At 40.3% G+C, this 19,698-nt stretch overlaps 1 protein-coding gene across 4 annotated transcripts in view; it reads right to left on the bottom strand.

Annotated features, from left to right (window-relative positions):
• The window catches only part of LOC127630544 (tetraspanin-18-like), a 66,229-nt gene that overhangs the window by 33,711 nt on the left and 12,820 nt on the right, over positions 1–19,698 (bottom strand). For 3 of the 4 annotated variants that reach the window (XM_052108203.1, XM_052108264.1, XM_052108438.1), the window contains exon 1: positions 17,138–17,328. The exons of the other annotated variant lie outside the window; for it this stretch is intronic. The gene's annotated coding sequence lies outside the window, so the exon portion shown is untranslated. Of the gene's footprint in view, positions 1–17,137; positions 17,329–19,698 lie in introns of those variants that run through there. 4 annotated transcript variants of the gene reach the window in all.

Raw genomic sequence — 19,698 nt, 5'->3', positions numbered from 1 at the left:
TATATATATACAGTATGCACATGTAAATTTAACAACAGCTGGATGGAAGAATTTAATTTCATATCCCGAAGCCATATCAACAATACCTTTTGCAATGTGTGTCGCACTGATTTTAATATCGGACACGGTATTTTCGCTGTTCATACCAAGGAAAGATAGGAGAGGCTGCTGACTTGTGACTGGCTCTGCGTTCTGGCTAGCTTTAGCCGCTTTCCCTTTTTTAGCTTCTTTTTTAAAATGGGCATTTTCAGCTGGGTGAGGGTGTTTTAAGTGTCTAAATTAGGTTTGTTGTTCCGAACGTTATTTTGGTGGTTCCCCCGTGGTTTACTTTAGCCTTACAATCATTACAAATTGCGAACTTTATGTATTCTTCACAGTGATGATCTTACACGCCAATGACATGTTTACATGCGCCTGCGCCGCTGGCAACAAAACGGACCGGCTTGGAATCGGAAATACGTGAGGCTGACCGGCCGGTCACCGGTCCGGGCCGAGCATGCGGAAAATCGGCTGATTTCGGTCCCTGGCCGGTCGATCGGTGCATCTCTAATATAAAATTAAGGTATTACAGCTGGAAAGTTTGTATGTGATAGTCCTCCTGTAAGCAACAGTGGATCACTAGTAAATGTTGTATTTTGAATGCTGGTTCAAAACACGTGATGCGTGGTGTTATTACAAAGATTTTTTATTTGCTTAACCAACAAGACTTTATTAGTTAACCTGCCTTACTAGAACAGCCACACTGGTCGACCAGGCTTACCAGCAAAGTATTGCTGTTGAACAACATGACTGTGCTGGTCAACCAGCTACACCAGCTAAAAACCAACACTAATCAACATAAACCAGCCTAGACCAGCATGGCAGCCTCATGCTATTTAATTCGGTCTTTTCATCCCTAGTGGGTTGTGATTGAATGGTATATGTTCTGGGGTGTTTTCTTGTCCCAGTCCACCTCTGGAAACATCAACACCAGTGCTGAGTGGTCCATTAATGTTATAGCCTCTGCCCCTGCCGACCCTGGCATGAGGAGACTAGAAGCCTCAGGAGAGGAGTCTTTGAGTCTGTAAAAAAAGTCAACAAACTAAAAAAATCAAAACCAAAGTTTTTTTGAGGTAATGTTTTTAATCTTGTTAAAACAGATTTCATAAAGTTGGTATCGAAAAAAGTATCGTTTGTGAACCGGTATCAAAGTCAAGATATCGATATCGGTATCGATATCTAATATTTTTTAACGATACCCAGCCCTACCACAAATATTACCAGACTGGATTAAAAGAAGACAACATATGACAAAACAAGAGGAATTTAATTTAATTGGAGATAAACAACAGGGTAATGCATACTGTGTGTTTACATGCACTTTAAAAGTCTCATTTCAGTCAGATTAAAGAAATAATTCTTCTTTTTAAAAATGCGTAAGTCCGACCGAAATCATACCTGTCCAGTTTTTGCAAAATCAGACTTAGACTTAGACTTAGATTATACAGTTGTAGATCGGTTCCGTAGCATGTCCTCCATATACTTCAATTGGTTATCAATAGGCCTCAGTGTCTTGCACATGCTCTAAAAAAACAGAGGTGCAGCGTAATGTGTATTTAACACTGAAGTAAACCCAACAGAGATCAGAGAAGAAAAGCAACAACAACACGTGTGCGTTTCATTCAGATGTGATCTTCCCTATGCCCTGTTAACTTCGCAGACTTTACCATCCACTGTGAGAGCTTTAGATGGCTGAAAGGGGTGGGTCTCAAACATAAAGTTTATTTATAACTAGATTTGCCAACTATCTATCAGCCAAATACGAGACAACCCATATTTTTATGATCTTACGTGGACTACTATTTTTATACATTCCATCATAAAATACAAAAAAAAAACCATGCTGTGAATTTGGGTGTAAACATTACAAATAACACATTATGTACTGAACATATCTTACTTTCAATTATCATGGAGAGGTTATAACAGCTTCTTTTACTGATCTAATGTGGATTCCATTCATAGAATGAGGAAGAAAGCATGATTTTTTTGAATATGCAGCCTAAAGCAAATGACTGATCAAATACTGTTTAAGTAGACATGCAACAAATGCCAGCGATCGCTAGGAAAATATAGACAAACCATAAATATTTTTAATCATCTATTTATTCACAACGTCTCTCCACAGTCTTAACAATATAATTAAGATATATAGGATATAAGATAATATAAGATTGATTTTGCTTGAGCTAAACTCGAAATTTGAAGGAATGCCCCAAGTGTTTTTGAACTTAAGCTCCAGTTTCCATGTGAAATAACCACAGAGGGTTGCCACAAGCAAGTTGTAAAGCAAGTTGTTTTTAGTTGTAAATGATGTAATACAGTTAACAGGAATGCATATCGTTAACTCTACCTCCAAACCCCAACCTTAAACCTAACCGTCAGTGAAAAATGCAATCTAAGAGGGGAAATAAAACTTAGCAATGAAGTAAATGTGATTAGTTCCAGGTTTCATCACAGGGCAAGAACATGATTTGTCAAGGCTGCTGACGCAACACGCTATCAGTAGCAACATAGAAGAAGATAAACATGCTTCAACATATGCAAATATGCCTGATAGTAGATGCCGCTTGACAGAAAATTGGCATATTGAGGCTGATGTTTGGGTACTGGAACATTCTGCTTTCTGAAAAGCTGGTAACACTTGAATCAAAAAAGTACATCTTATTGGTGAAAGATTTGTAACTCAATGTAACTCAAATCAAATGAAAACAGTTATTGTAGGCAGGTAAGTTTCCCTAACTGGTCCCCTCCGGGTAAAATGCGTTCTTATTCAAGTTTTCAACTCAGTCATTCGTTTAAGATGCAATCTTGTGTTATAAGTATTAGGCTATCATGATTATACAGTGAGCAAGCTATATAAATAAGTATTTAATATAATAAAAGTGTAGGGCAACAACTGAGGGTGTAAGGTAAAGGCTGAATATTGTAGATTTATTACAATATGTGGCATATTTGAATTAAAATACCTGTGGATATGCAGGAGCACACACTCTACAAAGGCCTGACTGGAGATTTGCCTGATCTAGCCGTCCTTCAGGTGAGTAGGGATATAACAATAGCAAATTTCACTGTACAGTATGATATATCAACCAAAATCTGTATACCAAAATGTTATTGTTTTCTTTTTCCTCCCCTTTTACAAACAAATATTCTGCTTCAAAGAAAAAAAATGAAATTGATGTTCTCATAAGGGTTCTTCATTATGAACTTGTATGCCATGCATAACATACTGTGGATAGAAATTACAGGGAAAGTTACTGGTATGATATTTGTGGTTATATTATATTTGGTGTATTGCTAATCAATATATTGTTACTTCCCAGGTGACAGCGGCTCACTTATAGAGCAGGTGAAGCAAGTTGGGACAATGTTGAAGACGTTTGCTCGCACTGGGCAATCGGGTACAACTTGCAAACAACACCTGTGGTTGTTGGTTTAATTCCCACTGGGGCCACCTGTACATGTAGTAGACCTAGATATAAATGTCATAGTTTAGTAGTTGAAGGACCAGGACTGACTACTTTATTCTTTTATTCTGGGAACACCTGTAGGTGCAGATCAAACCCTAATGCTGCGACGTCTTGGAGAGTTTGGCGATGTTGTGCGTAGCATGGACAACAAAATGGACGCTATGCTGCAACATTTCAGTGCCAATGTGTCGGTTGGAGAGTTATCCCTGCCAGGGGATCTGTTACTCCCCCCTAGACACCCAGGAAGATTTGGCGTTGCTTGACAACAGTTTGAGGCAGGATAAAGAGCTCCAGCAACGATTTGTAAGTGTGCCGATTTCGTTTATAACGCCATAGGGTAATCTAAAAAGTAAAATTAAGATTGTACACTGCATATTCTACAGTCTGACTCCACAGCCTGTCACATTTTAAATTTATGAGAAGCTTCAGAGAAATGTAATTTGTAACATGTTTTTTTTTGTATTTTCAGCTTTGGATTTTGGCAATCAAATGTGGGAGGAACCTAAAGACAACCGTGTGGCGAATGCTTCAGAGTATCTTCTCTAATCACCTTTCCATCAATACAACCTGGACTGGTGTAGGGGATAAAGCATGTTTTAGAGACATGTTCCTGAAGACCAATGTTCAAAATAAGTTGGATATTTTTTTATATTTAAGTATGTGTATGACCTTATGCCATTCAAATGGAATGACAGATCTTTATTTTCTACAGGAGCCATCTGGAAGAACCCGGCAACCCAGGATGCCACTGATGAGGTGATCCAGGTTAACGTTACGCGATACCTGAAAGGAGCATCTGAACGTGAAGGTGGAAAAAGGCGCTGCACAGCTGAGAGGGACCCACAGCCGACCCCTTAAACCTAGGCTGACTACTGACACCCCAGCATCACTGACAACTGGAACCCTTTCTTTATCCTGCAGTCAGTAACATCAAGACCCCTAAAAAGCCTGCTAAAAGTGTCAGACTACACGCACCCAATCCACACTGTGGAAATTGCTCTCTTTTTTTTTCTTTTCTTTTCTCTCATGACCCTGCTTTGAGGGCAGCTCCTTGGATGAATATGTGATAGTTTGTCCTTTTATACAGGCGCACGAGGAATCACTGAAGATATGCTAATTTGCACTGCCTCATTCTGGAGGTCGGGGAAAAAGCGGTGATTCTTAGCCCACTACGCCACGCAGTCCCCAACCTCTCCAGACATTCTGATTGGCTGAGTTCTCTACAGCCAGATTTTCTGCTGTTAATTATATTTATTCCCACTTGTTGTCATGTGTAAGTTGAATGTCAAAATGTATATTATACCTGTTATCCTGCACATTCTTTGATACCAAAGATCTCAATTATTTCATATACAATTTGCTGCTTATTTCATTGTTACAGTGCTTAACTATTCTATTTTTAAAAATAGCTTGTATAATCTAGGATTTACATCTAATACTTGATATCTGCACATTATCTGGTACCAAAAATTATACTTTCATTCCGTCACAGTGCTTAACTGTTATTCTATTGTTAAATATAGCTTGTAAATCCTTGTGCCACAGGTCAGCATTGCAGTTATAATGGTATATTCTACTCCAGAGCTTTACTCTAAATTATTACCACTTAACCTATTGTTAGAAATGACTTGTAAATATGATGTTATACCTCAATTTAATTGGTATCCTGCGCTTTCTTTGGTACCAAATATCCTCATTGCTTATGTTTACTGGTAATTATTTTCATCCCAGAGCTGACCTCTTTATATTATTAACAATTATTGTAAGTGTTACAATAGTGTGTTTTTTTTTTTTTTACCAAAATTGAATTGGAATCCTTATGTTCTTTAGTGTGTGTGTGTGTGTATATATAATGTTTGTATTTTTCTGTTATTTATATTTCAGTGATCTGACATCTTGTTTCAATGGCAGTTACTGTACTTTGAAATGTGGAATTAAAACGCCAAATGGAAATTTGTCTGGTTTGATCAATCATTATTCTTGATAAACTGCATGCTATAAATATAAAAAAAAAAAATTATATATATATAGATATATATATATATATATACAATAAGCGGCGGCAGATCGCTCGAAAATAGCGTTCGCCTCCGACGCCCGCGGAAGGTCCGCCTTCGATATAATGGCGGCGGAACGGCAGATGGCCAGCGGGCCGGCCGCGGAACGAAGGCGGTAGGAAGGCGGCTACCGCTTTTAAAAAGCGGCTGCCGCCGGCGGTGCGCCGTCAAACGTGTTTGCGATATCGCCATTCTGCCGCTTCTACTGCCCCCGGAGCACCGCCAGCAGCCCGCCGACTCATTGCTATCTGGGTGACACTTTGTGAGCATTATCATCAAAATACACACACCTTGAGAGTAAGCATCATTACAGTATGGGGCCCATCTCGATCATTTTAGTCAACCCCCCCTTGATTGTTTTTGTGTTCTGAGTTCTTGAACGTTTGGTCAGCCAGCATTGACTTTCTGATGAAACTGGTTGACAAAGGACATCTTGCAGGTTAATGTTGCTGTAAACCCTTCTGGAACTTCCATCAGACCAGCCATTTAATTAGTCATGGCCCTTCTTTCCATAACCCCACACTCCAAACATGCGTGTACACACAGACACACTAGAGACTGTTGTGTGAGCAGATGAAGGGCGATGGGTCCCCTGGGCATTCCGTTGTCTGACCCTGAGCGTTTCGTGGGTGCAGAACACTGTACCGGTATGCATACAAGAATATATGGACTGCCTGTGAACGCACAATGAATGAGAGGCAGAAAGTCTTCAGATTGGATATTTTTTAACTGCTGTTTACTGAGCCTATGCATGGTACAAAGACAGCTGTGATATTTCATGGCACCCATTTCAGCGTTAACTAACAGGTAATACCAGGGCTATTTCTAGGCATAAGCGTTCATGATAAAAGTGGCAACGACAAGTTCATTGCTCAAGACACCAAACATAATGGTAACATGAAGCCACGAAACCTGCTCATTGGCTAACAAGCATGTTGTATTTCCAAGTTTATTACTTCTAAGCTTTGGGAGATTTCAAGCATAGAGTTATAAAATGTATTGTCACTTGGAAATTAATTTTGTGCATACTGAAACAGAACTGATAGAGAAACAAATTAGGCAGAGACATTCTCCTAGCTTTTGGATAGCAGACGCCAACAATTCTCTCCATCAAAGTGTTTTTGAAAGAAGGCTTTCTGGCATCACCTGGACATTGTTTAATATGCTGCAGACTTATCAACAAGAGGAAGCTGTCAAAGATAAAAAATCTCTTCAGAATGTGGATTTAATGGTCCCTTCCCCTTTTAAAATAATAAAACAAGGAGTTGAGGCAAATCCATATAAGGAATTATTTTGGGAGTTTTATGAATTTGAGCTAAGCTTGATTGGCAATTTGAACAGAGCACAGCAGATGCAAATATCAGAGACATTTCATGACATTATCATATATTTTTTAGTTTCCTTAAAGGAATAATGACATGATTTCATAACATTTTATCACGATGAGAGCCAATGAGTTCGCATTGAGTTCTAGATGTAGCTGCCATATTTATTTGAAGCTCATTGTAGACTGATTGGTTGGATTGATGGAGGAGTCAGGAGACCAGGAGGTAGGTTCAGTTTAGTACTTTTAATAATGTACTTTCACACGCACACACACGACAAAACCGTCGTTACAATTATATTTCCCTTAGCCGGGCACAGGCTTCCACTGTATCTGTTGTGCTTCACGCACTCTCTCTCCCCCTCTCTCGACATTTGGCGTTCCTTAAATGTCTCTCTCCGTATCACTATAACAAGACACAGGTGTTAGAGGTAATTACAAACCAGGTGACAAGCCTTACCGCTCGCTCTCTCTCCCGCAGACCGACACATGAACACACCCCCCATGCTACACTCATTTTTAAGTGATTTAATTAGATCAGTACTCAAAGTGGAAAATGCTCAGGAGCACAGATTTTTTTCCCACTTTGAGCACCAGAGTTTATTTGAAAGTGAATAATTACTTACATTTCATAAAGTGATCGTATCACTTCAAACAAAGAATATTGTTTATGAGTGATTTTGATTACTTTTACCATCGTTTTAATTCACTGTTGCAGGGCGTAGGGCGAAGCCGGGTCGTGATTATACACACTTGGTCCCTTATCAGGCTAATTAAGCCTCAGAGAGGGATAAAGGTCGATTGCGGGTGGTGGTGCGGGAGAGAGAGATAATTTACGGACATGTCCGTCGTGTGTGTATTTGTATTTTGTTTAAGTTAAGCATTAAAATATTATTTATATTATCAAGCCGGTTCTCGCCTCCACCTTGCCCATCTAATCCCCTTTACATTCACCTTTTTAGTTCCATATAAGTACGAAAGACATACAGGTTTGGAGCAACAAGGTGAGTAAATAATGACAGAATCGTTTTATTTTTATTTCCTTTAAATAAAATGTATATGTATTATAATAATACAAATGTTAAATGTATAATACATTTTACATGACCATAATAAAGCTCTGAGATTGCCTGAAAGAAGGGACACTGTGAAGAGGAACAAGAGGAGTCCCTGAATGCAGTCAAACACTCCCCTGACCATCTCCCTTGGCTGAGCCCTCAGAGAAGGCAGCATGGTTCACACATTGCAGATGAAAAACAGGAACAGATGGAACTTCTGCATGTCCTTGGACATTTCACCATGACTCCCAACAAAGACATGCGTCCAAACCTACATGCAGTCTGGAACGACAGAACTGCCTCATTGTTAAATAAAATGTTTTTTTCATCCTAATTAGCCCATGCACTGCATGGTGCAGTTCCCTGACTGGCATTAGAAAGTAGCAATGAACACAGACACCTGTGAGCTTTCTCCACATTTTAAGCCACATTTATATTTTTCAAAAGCTTTTCAGATGGGCCCAGGCGGCCTTCTCAATGCACTGCCCAGGCCTTTACAACCTCAAATCTCCGATCTCCTGGGTTGCGATTGATCATGGCTGTGGAAGAAACATCCCAAACACAAATGCTCACAGGTGGAGCTCTGCACAAAGGCTCTTTGTTGTAAGAGACATGGTCTGGTGGGCTGTGCACATGCCCTGGCATTTTCTGTGGTGGAGCTTATGTGCAGGCGACCCCAGTGAATCTGGCTTGGGTCACTTCCTGATCTCACCTCCCTCTCTACTGTACTCTACTCCCCTTTGAATCCTGGCTTCAAAATATCTTTGATAAAAAGTTTATGAATTGCACAAGCTTTAGTTTGTCATCATATAAATAAAAAAATAATAAAACCTAGCATTGTAATGGGATAATGTTTTGTCTTCAGCATACATTTTAACCTCAATTGAACATTTCATATGGTGTTAAACCTTCAAACTAGTATAAACTACGTTTTCATCCAAGGAATTTTCGCAAAAAAAGTATTAGCGCATCAAAATAAAGCTAATGGAAACGCAAATTATCGTTAAAATTTCACAAGTGCAGACATTATATTTTTCTGTTTAAGTTTAGCTCATGAATCCTATGTCGACACGTCAGTTGTAGTGAAAAACTGGTTTGGAAAGAGTTTTTGTCAAGGAAAATTGCATAAATGCAAAAATGTATTCACGTGACAGAATTTACATCACATTTTTTCCTTACAACATACAGCATAATAAGAGGTAGCCTACACTTGGACTGATAAAGAGACTAAAGTTGTCCTCAATTTCTTTCATATGTAATGTCACACATATGTTACGGTTAATAACTGGGCCCCGCAGAGTAGCGTCACACATATGGGTTTCTGCAATAGCCAGTTGTGTTACAAGCTTCCAGATTCAAGTAGGCTTTCGTGCCGACACAGGCTGCGCTGGTCAAGTGTCTATAATTTATATTCGCCCAAACAGTTACTCATACAGTCTTATAAATCAGTGTCTTTTACCAGACAGGAAGCAGAGAGATGATCAGAACGAGCACAATGAAAACATAGTCCATTAATGAGGTGTCACTGTTTCTCCATACGTGAGATTTGAGTTATTCCAACTTGCATCGGCTCAGTGTTGGCCCGTGATACTGGTGAGTTGACTGAAGACAAAGACCGGGTAGGAGGATCAACCGCCTATGTAGGTGAAAAGCGGCATCGATGGTGTCGACAGTGTAGGGTCAGACGTTGATTGACTCATATAGCCAGATCCACCATATCATTGAAGTGCGAAGGCAAATCCAAAGAGTAAATCTCATCCAGGATGTTGTTGGAAAACCCATGCAGAAAACAATTCCACTTGGCGTGGTCATTCCACTCAGAAGAAGCAACCAGGGTGCGAAACTCGATCGCATAATCTGAGACTCATTGATCTCCTTGAGACAATCCAGATATGGCCCTTGTTGCCTCCCAACCTTGAGCCGAGTGATCAAAAACTCGGTGGAGCTCCATGGAAGAGGCTTGATAGGAAGCACAGCAAGGATATCTGTTGTCCCACATGGCAGTGCCCCATTCTCCAGCCTTTCCGGTGAGGAGTGTGATTACACAAGCCCCTTCATTGTATCTGATGCTAAAGTAGAGGGTTGTAACATGAAGAACAGGGAACACTGTGAAAGGAATGTGCTACAGGATTCAGCCTCACCTGAATACGGGGCTGGAGGAGAATGCAGGCTTCAAAGCATCCAGAAACCACAGAGCCGGTTAGGATGTTTCATGAGAGGGGCCAGCATCGGGAGATAGGCACAACAGTGGTGAGCTCAGCGAGCTGCAAAGCCATCATCTCCAGAGCCTGGTTAGTTGCTGAGATTTGGTTCTGTCTGCTGAGAGAGGGCGGAGGGAAGAGTGGATTCCTCCGCTGGGTCCATACTTGGCTTGATTGTTCTATAACGTGCTATAGCAAGACAAACAAGGATATCTGGCGCATGTGGCAGGGCATCCAGGCCATCACCAACTACAGGACAACATCAGTTGCCTGTGACAAAGATGCCTCCCTTCCAGATGCGCTGAATGACTTCTACGCTCGGTTTGAAGTGCAGAACGACGTGGTGGCGAGGAAGACCAACCCTCCTCCCAACAACCAGGTGCTCTGTCTTACCACGGCAGATGTGAGGAAAACTCTATGTACAGTCAACCCAAGGAAGGCTGCTGGACCAGACAACATTCCTGGCAGAGTGCTCAGAGGATGTGCAGACCAGTTAGCAGATGTTCTTACCGACATCTTCAACATCTCTCTGAGCAGCGCCGTCGTTCCAACGTGCTTCAAGGCCACCACCATCATCCCCATGCCAAAGAATTCTTCAGTGTCCTGCCTCAACGACTACCGTCCCATCGCACTTACACCCATCATCATGAAGTGCTTCGAGAGGCTCGTCATGAGGCACATTAAGACCCAGCTGCCCCCCTCACTAGACCCACTACAGTTTGCGTATCGTCCAAACCGTTCAACGGACGATGCCAGGACACCTCCCTCTGCAACTGGATCCTGGACTTCCTGACTGGGAGACCTCAGTCAGTCCAGATCGGGAACAGCATCTCCACCACCACCACACTGAGCACTGGGGCCCCCCAGGGCTGTGTGCTCAGTCCACTGCTGTTCACTCTGCTGACTCACGACTGTGCAGCAATGCACAGCTCGAATCACATCGTCAAGTTCGCCAATGACACGACCGTGGTGGGTTTCATCAGCAAGAACGACGAGTCAGCATACAGAGAGGAGGTGCAGCGGCTGACGAACTGGTGTAGAACCAACAACCTGTCTCTGAATGTCGACAAAACAAAAGAGATGGTTGTTGACTTTAGGAGAGCACAAGGTGAACACACTCCGCTGAACATCGACGGCTCCTCTGTGGAGATCGTCAAGAGCACCAAATTCCTTGGTGTTCACCTGGCGGAGAACCTCACCTGGTCCCTCAACACCAGCTCTATTACCAAGAAAGCCCAGCAGCGTCTCTACTTTCTTCGAAGGCTGAGGAAAGCACATCTCCCACCCCCCCATCCTCACTACATTCTATAGAGGGACTATTGAGAGCATCCTGAGCAGCTGCATCACTGCCTGGTTTGGGACTTGCACCGTTTCGGACCACAAAGCCCTGCAGAGGATAGTGAGGACAGCTGAGAAGATCATTGGGGTCTCTCTTCCCTCCATCAAAGACATTTACAAAAAACACTGTATCCATAAATCAACCAGCATTGTGGACGACCCCACACACCCCTCACACAAACTCTTTACCCTCCTGCCGTCTGGCAAGAGGTACCGAAGCATTCGGGCCCTCACGGCCAGACTGTGTAACAGCTTCTTCCCCCAAGCCATCAGACTCCTCAATACTCAGAGACTGGTTTGACACACACACACACACGTGTCCTGAGTTGCACTTTAATTACTGTCACTTTATAACTGTCTGCTAACTCAATAACTACTATGTGCATAGAACACTATCTCATAGTATGTTATGTTTACCTTTTAGAAACTGTCATCTTTTTGCACTACTGAGTACTGGTCGGCGCTGCACTGTGTCTATTGACCTGTTCATTGTCAGTAATTTGTTGTACTGTCCTGTACTTTGCACATGTTTGCACGTGCACTTTATATAGGTATATATAGGTATTTTATATAGGTATTTTATTTCGTTGTGTTGTCTCATGTGGTCCTGTGTTGGTCCTTTGTTGTTTTTATGTAGCACCATGGTCCTGGAGGAACGTTGTCTCATTTTGCTGTGTACTGTACTAACTGTATATGGTTGAAACGACAATAAAAACCACTTGACTTGACTTGACTTGAACAGACCCAAACGCAGAGGAACAGAACTCACCAGAGCCATGACAGACGCACACAATTTTTTCGGTAAAAGGCCATGTGAATGAAAACCAACAGGAGGCAGCAATTTTCGACACCCCCTAATCAAGGCTTGATACCCCCCGAAGGATGTCAAAACAAAATATTGGTTGGGTCGTAGAATGTATGTAGAATGAGCAGTTCAGTTAAATATGCGGGAAAAACCTCTCTCACTCAAGGACGTGCATTCATTCCGTGCATGACCAGAGCGTAATGTAATGCAAGTTTGCATAGATCACTTAAATTCTAAAGTTTACCCTTTTTAACTTAATGCTGTTGATCCAAATGTATTAATGAAGCAAGCTAAATAACTACAAAATTAACAATAAAACTGAAATGAGAGCGCACGTTTTACCTGTCAATCAGACATGCATGAAACTTCCATTTGTTACTGTTGCAACAACAGAGTGCAACAGTGACACTTTTTCAGCCGTCTGGGTTCCGGAAGTAGTTTCCCCTTTCATTTCTTCCATAGACTTTTAATAAAATCCTTCATAAAAGAGTTGTGAGCCATGAATCAAACCAACCAGCTCAGAGGTGAATCACAATATCACAAACTTTGTTTTGAGGTAAAAAAGTATTTGAAAATCGGACATAAAGACAAAGTTAAAAGGCTGTGTACTTATCATGTTTCACGAGGGCACAGACTACAATCCCATGAAGCATTGCAAATGATGTCATTGAATAAAAAACGATGGGAATATATAAAACTATTGATTTTAGGTTGTTTATTATAAGTATAGAAGCAATATATTTTACGTTTATTGCAAAATATCCCAATATGTTCAAATATATAAGTAGTTTAAGGGCGAAGGGGGACTGGCTCAATTACGTTATTCACAGTGCGTCATGGGAGCGTGTGGTCGCTCCGAGCCAAATTTTGTGGGTTTCGTTGGACGCGGTTCACTGATTGGTGGAACTTTCTCTGCTGTACCATGGGTAATGTAGACGTTTACCATGAATTTCACTATCAAACATGATTTTTAAACAATGAAGTTGAGATAACGTGGATGGATGGCTTCAACGGAAGCATATACCATTGATGAACAACTTTGGAGCTCATGATAGGTCTGTCTTTAAAGATTTATAAGTTATCATTGAAAATCAATTCGTCTATGGGATAAATGAATGGGATTTTTACTTCCGTAACCAGACTGTTGCACTCTATAGGCTGCAGGCACTTTCTCTCAGAATCACTATTGGCTGATAGTAAGAAAAAGAAAGAAACAATAGCATTTAATCTGAAATGAAATAAGATAAATTAGATTTATTTATTTTGACTATTCAGTAAAGAAATGTTAGTTTAGGAGTAGTTGAGAAAGTGCATGATAAAATGTATGTCTATCCATGGAAGCATTGTTTGATTGCTGTTAATTCAATGTATCGCTAACACGCTGCAAAAAGTTTTTCTGTACATTAACATTACACAATGAATTAACATGAATTAAAAATGAAAAATGCTTTTACAGCATTTACACTGTTGGTGTTATGTTAATTTCTTCATGTACAAATACATTTTAATATAGAAACGTAACATCATGAAGAACTAACACAAACTAAAAATGGACAATATTATTTGTTACATGCGTAAATGTACAACATTTTCGTAAAGTGTTACCAATTTAAAAAATGTAAATCCCAAATATCAGCATCCCCACCCCCACGAAGCCTGCGTAAACCCACAGCTTTCGACATTGATGGGTTGTATAATGTACCTAAAGGTGTGAACAGCAAAAGCACTGTGAGAAAGTCTTTGTGCTGGCACGTCATCCCTTCCTCAGCCCTCTTTTTCTCCACCCAGTAAATACACTTCGATTTAATCACTGAAGGGGAATCAGGTCCTCTCCGAGCCTGTTTTTCAGACACATCACTAATCCTACTGCCTCCAAATCAACCCTTCACCTGCCAATCAGCTCCTCCCCAGCGTGACTGCTTCTTTAAGTGGCTTTGTCTGTCTTAACCAAAGCCTGAGGATGAATAGCAATAGATATCAGTGATAACGGCTCTTACTGACTTAAAAGGGATTTTTCCTGGCATCTTTCTTAAATGTATATGGCAAGCAGATCTCTGGAAGCAGGGATTAGTGCCAGAAGTTTCATGAATGACAGTGTTCAGATGTATTACTGACGAACAAGTGTCTGAAGTTTTGTATATATGGTTTTGGATGTATATATATATATATATATATATATATATATATATATATATATATATATATATATATGCTTGAATATTACTTCTGATTGTATTGCATTGTTGATGATCTTTTAATAAAACAGATAGAAGTAGATTTAAAAAGTCAATAACATACAGTACAGCTGTGTTCAAACGTATTGGCAGTGACATAAATGTTGTGTTTTGAAAAGTTTGCTGCTTCAGTATTTGTAGATAATTTTTCACATGTTTCTATGGTATACTGGAAAACAATGATAAGCATTTCATACGTTTTAAAGGCTTTTATTTGCAAAAACACTCAATTTATGCAAAGAGTCAATATTTACAGTGTTGAACCTTGTTCTTTATAACCTCTGGCATGCTGGATATCAGCTTCTGGGCCAAATCCTTTTCCACACTATCGATTTTCCAGATTTCCCAAACATTCGGAAGGGGGCTTCATCACAGAAAATAACTTTGCACCAGTCTTCTGCTGTCCAATCCTTGTACTTCCTGCAGAATTTCAGTCTGTCCTTGATGTTTTTCTTGGAGAGAAGTGGCTTCTTTGCTGCCCTTCTTAACACCAGGCCATTGTCCAAAAGTCTTCACCTCACTGTGCGTACAGATGCACTCACACCATCCTGCAGCCAATATTGAGCAAGCTCTGCACTAGTGGTGACACGATTCTGTAGCTGGCTCCTCAGGAGGAGACGGTCCTGGCACCTGCTGGACACTCTGGGACGTCCTGAAGCCTTCTTCACTGCAGTTGAACTCTCTCCTTGAAGTTCTTGATGATCCAGTAAATGGTTCTTTCATGTGTAATATTCTTTGCAGTAATTTCCTTGCATGTGAGGCCATTTTGATGCAAAGCGATGATGGCGGCACGTCTTTCTTTAGAGGTAACCATTGCGAACAAGAACACGATGATTGGAAGCACTTCTTCCCTCCTTTCATAGCAATCAGCCTTCTCTTATAATCCAGTCAGAATGATAGATTGATTTCACCTGACTAGTTCTTTTTCACACTTTCCCAGGTGATGCTGATATGTTTAGTGAAATGATATTAGCTGGTCATTTTGTGCCAGGACCACAAAACTGGGAAATGTTTTTGGAATTTTTTTTGGCCAGTGAAGCTTTTTGCAATTATTTAAAATGCATCTGATCACTCTGCACAATAATCTAGAAACAATGTGAATCAACACAGTACAACAACTGAAGCAGAAAAATTTGCAAAACACAAAATTTCTGTTACTGACAATACTTTTGGCCACGGCTGTATATCAAAGAGATGCTTGTATGTAAAAAATTAAAAAAGGCAAGAATGCAAAAGGCATGTGCGAGGGTTGGCAGCTGCCAAGTGAGATGCCATTGTACAAATAAACCTACTACAAATTCGGTTGGAATTCATAGCTACCTATATGATTGCAAGTAATTTCAGTCACAAACATAGGTTTACTTCCAACAAACAAACTAGACTTCCTTCTTCAAAACACATTGTAAATGAGTTTTCCTTTTTGATAGGACTTCCGAGTACTGTAACACGTAGGGTTGCCACGTTTGAAGTTTTAAAATAATGGACACTTAAATCTAGCATGTTAAATCTAGCATGTTAAATATCTGAACCAGTCTGCGATTCCAAATCACGCAATGTGAGATATGCAGAGAGCAGGAAACGAGGAACGGGAAGTTTCAGTGGGAGGAGTCCTGATGTACCTGCAACAGAACATCAACTAGCATGTCTGCGGTATCAATAAAGTCTCATTGGACCAAAGAAATGGAGGAGAAATTAGTGGAAAATTGGCAGGAGCACCAGAGCCTATTTGATGTTTCATCTGAACTGTACCACAACAGGGTGGAGAAAGAGAAGAGTTGGAGAGAAATTGCCAATTCTCTTGGACAGTTAGGTAAGCAAATAGGTAGATTTTACAGTAGAAGATACTTTTTCATATTGTAACCAATAAAATATATGATTAAAAACATACACTTCATATTCTGAAATGCATAACATATGATCATGCATTTGTTTTCGTATCTCGTATCACTTCTCGTGTGTATTCTGTTGTGAAACGTAATTTGGAGTCCAAGCAGAGTCGTCGGGGATTCGTTAATAGTTACACGTCTTGTAATATTTTCACCCCTGTCCCAGATTCGTCGTGTAGGCCTAATTTGAAAACGCTACAACTTCAATGACAAGACACACAGTTGTGTAATATGAACGGTACCACGATCCGACGTCTTTGAAAGTCGTGCCGTGTGTAGGGGCCATATGTCATTTCTAAACAACAGACATTCATTTACCTGCGTGGATGTGACATGCTAATAATAAATTGTATTTAATGCACAAAACGTCTTCTAAGAAAAGTCAATCCTACAATTTTGTCAGCGCTTGAACTGCAGAAATAAAAAATCTATGCTATCAATAAAATGTAAGCAGGAAAGTAAACTTATGCAATGGGTTTTCCAAACATTATTCTTGTAGAGTAACAGCCTATTGTTATAATCAACTTAGTGAAATATAATAATACAAACGCTTTGTGAAATGTCTCACTGCACGGTAGATATATAGGCTAAGTTAATTTATGCTCTGTTTTATTTGCCATATGTCATAACATGAGCATTCTGAGAAACTTTCAGCTCCTCAGTAATATATGCGTCTCTACAGTGTTTTCAGTCTCTGGTGATGACGGTTTTGATGCACTTACCTTGTTTCGCGCTCTCTTCCCGTTTAACTACAGACGAACTCAGCGAAAGCTCTGCTATCCAAAGAGATAAACACGTCCTTAAGATTCATTCACTTGCCATGTGAATTCCTGTCTCGTCTATTCATTCCTTTTGTCGGAGTAAAGCATTCAGCTGCACAGTCTGACTGTGCTCAATACTTCACTGTGCTGCTCGTGCGCCAGACACTGGCCAGGGGCGGATACTAAACCATCACGTCTCTTAGCATTATTATATTCCACTGGTAACGGTAAAATCTAAATACCAATACATATTTTTAATTCTAATAAATAAATACCTACTATCCCTGACTTAAAAAAGAAAGAAAAGGAAAACAAGCCTAAACTGGTTAGCTGGTCAGCTGGCTGGTTTTAGTGGGGTTTGGGGGACTTTAGCTTGGCCATACTAGGACACCAGCTAGAAAAGCTTTTCCAGACTGCATGCCCAGTTTTGACCAGCTAAGAGCATATCTTAAAGCAATAGTTCACCCTAAAAATAAAATTCTCTTATCATTTAAGAGGCGGTCACACTAGGCTTTGAGTGCACTCATTTTTTTTTCGAACAACGCAAACCACCCCTGGAGTCACGAGTTTGAATCCAGGGCGTGCTGAGTGACTCCAGCTAGGTTTCCAAAACAACCAAATTGGCCCAGTTGCTATAGGGAGGGTAGAGTCACATGGGGTAACCTCCTCGTGGTTGCTATAATGTGGTACTCTCTTGGTGGGGCATATGGTGAGTTGTGCATGGATGCCACGGAGAATAGCGTGAAGCTACATCTCCATGGTAACACGCTCAACAAGCCACGTGATAAGATGCACGGATTGATGGTCTCAGACACGGAGGCAACTGAGATTCGTCCTCAGCCACCCTTATTGAGGCCTGTCACTACGCCACCATGTGGACTTAGAGCACAATGGGAATTGGGCATTCCAAATTCGGGAGAAAAGGGGAGAGGAATAATTTTTTTCAATATATTATCTACTCACTTTCCTGCAACAATAAATCTTGCAGCTTTAAAATATATATCCTTTGAATTGAGCCAAATGTTAAGCGTGTGACGTTTCGGTCTTCTATTGATCGCGCTTCCTCTTGTCATACAAATTCATGTTTCAGAGTTCACCAAGCTTGAACTTTGGTATGCAGCGTTGTATTAAATTTTTTCGCATGAGCTTATGCTTCTGCTCTGCTGCTTTCAAATGCATTTGAATGAGAGTGAATGGAGTGAGAAATGTAGTGTGACCGCCCCTTTATTCACCATCATGCCGTCCAAGAAGTGTATAACTTTCTTTCTTCTGTAGAACACAAACAAAGATTTTAAGATTAAAAATTATTTCAGTGATTTCATTTCAATGCAAGTGAATGGTGGCCTGACCTTTGAAGCTCCAAAAAGCAGATAAAGGCAACATTAAAGTAATCCATATAACTCCGATAGTTTAATCAATATCTTCTGAAGCGATCCAGTCGGTTTTGGGTGAGAAAAGACCATCACTATACATCTTGCCATTGCACTCTCTAGGCATGATCATGATTTCAAGCTTGATTACACTAGTGCTTGACGCATGCATAAATGCTAGATAAGTGTAATTGAGCTTGAAATTATGATCGCCAAGGAGACTGCTGTCAAAATTTATAGTGAAAAAGGAGTTACATTTTGGTGTGTTCTCACTAACACAAACCAATTGGATTGCTTCAGATGACACTGATTGAACAACTGCAGTCTTATGGATTACTTCAGTGCTGCATTTATCTGTCTTTTTGAGCTTCAAAGGTCTGGCCACCATTCACTTGCATTGTATGGACAGAGCTGAGATTTTCTTCTAAAAAACATTGTTTTGTTGCCGAAAAGACAACTTTAAGACCTTTAAGACCAACCAACCAGCTTTGGCTGGTTCTAGTTTTTTTTTTTTTTTTTTTTGCAGGGAACTTAACACAACTCAACTGGTAAGAAATGCATCTTGCTGATTTGTTCAACTCACTCACAACATTCTGTCTAGGTTACTATTGAATACAGTCAAACGGGCGAAAATTTCATCAAAATGTTGGGGGGACAATAAACATAAAAATTCTCAAGAGCAATTTTTGAAGGGGACACCAAGGGTTTTTTTGTTGTTGTCCCGTTTGCATTTGTATTATTTTATTTCTTAAACAATTATTTTAAGAATATATCATTATATTATTTACAATACAAAAGGTTCCCGACCCCCCCCCGCGATTTCCGCCTATGCAGTCAAATCTAAATACTGCTCAAAATCAATAACATTTGTTATACCGCTTAGGCATTATTTACAGGTGGGATGGGTGGGACAAGTCCCTACCACTTTTTGCCTTGGCTAGTATTGTAAGAGGGTGAGGGGAGAAACTTGACACTGCTCGCTTTTTGGGGGTTTTCCACTGGGGTTTAACTCTATACTCTGCTTGAAAGCTTCACTTTATTTATGACCAGCTACTGGAAGCTTGCTTCTAAAACATCCAGGCCAATTTAACTGTTACACTTGTGTAAAATCACTATGCAACAACTGCTTTATGCAGCACAATGAGCTAGTAG

The sequence above is a fragment of the Xyrauchen texanus genome, chromosome 1, assembly GCF_025860055.1.
Source record: "Xyrauchen texanus isolate HMW12.3.18 chromosome 1, RBS_HiC_50CHRs, whole genome shotgun sequence".
NCBI classification, from domain to species: Eukaryota; Metazoa; Chordata; class Actinopteri; order Cypriniformes; family Catostomidae; genus Xyrauchen; species Xyrauchen texanus.
The sequence above is the reverse complement of the archived record's forward strand: the minus strand, read 5'-3'. Positions and strand labels throughout refer to the sequence as shown.